At 40.9% G+C, this 3,660-nt stretch overlaps 1 non-coding gene across 1 annotated transcript; it reads left to right on the top strand.

Moving 5' to 3' along the window:
* Window positions 1-462: 462 nt before the first annotated feature.
* On the top strand, window positions 463-629 carry LOC131180336 (U1 spliceosomal RNA). Its single transcript, XR_009149112.1, has one exon. It is a non-coding gene; the product is annotated as a U1 spliceosomal RNA (small nuclear RNA).
* The last annotated feature ends 3,031 nt before the right edge of the window (window positions 630-3,660 follow it).

Here is a 3,660-nt window from a genome sequence, read left to right as displayed (position 1 = left end):
ATCTAAATTTCCACCTAAAAGGAGATCAGAGGAGAGTTCTTATCCGATTCTCAAATCAAATTTTAACAAATACATAAAATGACCCCCTTAAACAAAACTGATACGCAACAGTAACTCACTAAGGGTCGTCTCATTTATTTATGTATTTGGGTAACCCGAATTGGTGAAAAATCAAATATTCCCTTTTACCAAGAGGATTAACATCTTCATTCGAACCTCCTAACTATTAATTTTAGTTTATAAAAAGCTTGAAGTTAAATCTGCTTACCCTCATTGAGGGACGAGGTGGGGTGCCTAACACCTTCCCCACCCGTTTACGGACCCCGAACCTAGAATCTCTGTTTTTGAAGTGGTTTCATTTTAGTTTATTTTCACAAATGGTTTTCTTTAATTTCCCTCAAAATTAAAGTGGCGACTCCTCACTCTTTCCCACTTCGGTGAGGGTTTTTCCAGGCGACCGCAATACTTACCTGGATGGGGTCAATGGGTGATCAAGAAGGCCCATGTCCTAGGTCAGTGACCTTCATTGCACTTGGGAGGGGTGCTGGTCTAAGGTCTCCCCAAGTTGGGAGAGCCTACGTCATAATTTGTGGTAGAGGGGGCCTGCGTTCGCGCGGTTGCTGCCCCTCTTTACATAATTCCTACTGGAAAGAATTTTTCGTGTTGGGATTATGTAAAGATTCAGACCCATATTTCGGACGATTGGGCATTGAAATGTTGAGGTTGGTAACAGGAATTTAAATGCTGAAAAATTGAAGTCAACTTGGGTCAAGGAAACAAGAAATTTAAATGCAGAAAAATTAAAATCAACTTAGATCAAGGAACCAGAGGTTGATTAACAGGAAATTTAAATGCTCAAAATTAAAATCAACTTAGATCAAGGAACCAGAGGTTGATTGACAGGAAATTTAAAATGCAGGAAAATTAAAATCAACTTAGATCAAGGAACCAGAGGTTGATTGACAGGAAATTTAAATGCTGAAAATTAAAATCAACTTACAAAGCAAGTCTAATCTCGACACGAGGAGTTCCTCCACGACGAAGTGTACTTAACAGAATCTCGAAGGCCGATGATAAATGGAGGACGAGTTACAAGACTTGACCTACGACCTCCTTTTCCTTACTTATTTCTTCGGATGCCCCTCTTCTTATTTTGCGAAAAGCACCCTTGCAGGTTTTCACTTTCCTTTTGCCCATTTGACTAGAAGCGCCCTTCCAGGTTTTCACCTCTAGTTTTTTTTTTTATTTTTTTTTTTAGGCCATTTCCTGCAAATCTCATAGCAAAGTACGTGAGGTTATCAATTTTCAAATCCTAATCTTATGGAAAAATTTTAACTGATTAATAGCGCATTAGATAAAGAGATTGAAGAAGGACAATATTAAAGAGTGAGTATACGGGAAAGATAAAAGCAAAGAGATAAACGCAAAGAAAGTATGACTTTATTGTGGTTTTAAGAAACAAAAGGTACAGTTTTAAACAAAAGGGGTACAAGGATAGATCTCACACATTCCTTGTAGTTAGCTTTGAAGTCTCTTAACTGCCATTATTTCAAGTACTCTAAAGCCTCATGCCATGACGGTTTATTTCCATCCTCGGTTTCATGCCCCGTTTCTTATTTCTCCCTTTTGGTTCTTGGGATGCCCTTTCGGGTTTTCACCTCTAGATTTTTTGTTTTTTTTGTTTTTTTTTTTTTTTTTGAGGGCTCGCTCTTTCTAGACGCCCTTTCGGGTTTTCATCCTTCACTCATTTTACAGAAAGCGCCCTTCCAGGGTTTTCGCCTTCTTTCATACATTTTGCTAGGAGCGCCCTTTCGGGTTTTACCCCTACCTCTTTTTTTTTTTTTTAGGCATAGTATCTTTTGACGGTGTCAGCATTCACAGGTCTTGGGAATTCTTCACCGTCCATGTGGGTCAAAATCAAGGCCCCACCAAAAAATGCTTTTTTAACCACATAGGGTCCCTCGTAGGTTGGTGACCATTTACCCCAGGGATCGTTTTGATTCGGAAGCACTTTCTTCAGGACTAGGTCCCCTGGTTGAAATTCACGTGGGCGAACCCCTTTGTTAAATGCCCTAGCCATTCTTCTTTGGTATAACTGTCCGTGACATGCTGCCGCTAGCCTCTTCTCATCTAGCAAATTTAATTGGTCCAACCTTGACTAGATCCATTCCGACTCATCAATCCCTGATTCTTTCAGAATTCTTAAAGAAGGAATTTCTACCTCAATAGGTAGTATAGCTTCCTTCCCGTAAACCAGTGAGTATGGGGTTGCCCCAGTTGATGTCCTTACAGAAGTCTGGTATGCGTGAAGAGCGTAGGGAAGCATATCATGCTAATCCTTATAAGTGACTGTCATTTTCCGGATTATTCTCTTGAGATTTTTGTTTGCAGCTTCCACTGCTCCATTCATCTGGGGACGGTATGGTGAGGAATTGAGATATCGGATTTTGTATTGATCACATAATTTCTGAATCTTCAGACCATTCAAATTCTTGGCGTTGTCAGTGACGATTTCATTGGGGAGGCCATGCTGACAGATGATATTATTTCTGAGGAATTTGAGAAATGTGTTCTGTGTAATGTGGGCATATGATGTTGCTTCGACCCATATAGAAAAATAATCAATAGCCACCAGGATAAATCTATGCCCATTGGATGCCTTAGGGTTGATGGGACCAATCACATCGATGCCCCACATTGCGAAAGGCCATGGTGAAACGAGGTTGAATAATTGGTGAGGCCGAACATTTATCGGATCTTCGTAGATTTGACACTTATGGAACTTTCGGAAATACTCGACGCAATCCTTTTCCATGGTAGTCCAAAAATACCCTCGTCTCATGATTTGCTTAGCCATCATATGCCCATTGGCATGGGTTGCACAGTTTCCCTCATGAGTCTCGAAAAGGATTCTCTTCACCTCTTTTGCGTCTACACATCTCAACAATTCGCCATTGGAGCTCCTTTTGTATAGAATTTCTCCACTGGGGAAGTATCCCAATGCTAATCTCCTTTTGCTCGCCCCTGAGGGGAATTCTCTGGTTCTGATGTAAAGCAAGATGTCATGATACCAAGGTTTACCATCAGGTTCTTCCTCGATCATGAAGCAGTATGCCGGCTCACTCCTTGCTTTAATCTTTAATACCTGAGTCGTCTGCCCTTCTTCCATGTGAGCCATAACAGCCAGGGTGGCTAAGGCATCTGCAAATTGATTCTTGTCTCGACTAAGGTGAGTGAAAGAGATTTCTTCGAACTTCTTAATCAGCTCCAGTAAGTACTTCTGATATGGGATTAGCTTCAGATCCTTAGTTTTCCATTCTCCCTTGACTTGATAAATGATCAGGGCTGAGTCTCCATATACCTCCAACTTTCTGACTTTCATTTCGATGGTAGCTTGTAAACCCATCACACAAGCTTCGTATTCTGCGACGTTGTTGGTGCAGTCAAATCTCAACTTGATAGCTATCAGGAAGTGTTTTCCATCCGGGGATACTAATACAGCTCTGATTCCACTACCGGACAAATTGATAGCTCCGTCGAAATACATTTCCCATACATCAGCTAGCTCTTCTTCTTCGCAGTCTACTTTGTTAATATGCTCATCAGGAAACTCAAAATCCAGAGCTTCATAATCTTGGATAGGGTTTTCTGCTAGGAGAT

Source organism: Hevea brasiliensis, chromosome 5 (assembly GCF_030052815.1).
Source record: "Hevea brasiliensis isolate MT/VB/25A 57/8 chromosome 5, ASM3005281v1, whole genome shotgun sequence".
In the NCBI taxonomy this organism is placed as follows: domain Eukaryota; kingdom Viridiplantae; phylum Streptophyta; class Magnoliopsida; order Malpighiales; family Euphorbiaceae; genus Hevea; species Hevea brasiliensis.
Note: the sequence above shows the minus strand (reverse complement) of the source record. Positions and strands in the feature narration are given on the sequence as shown.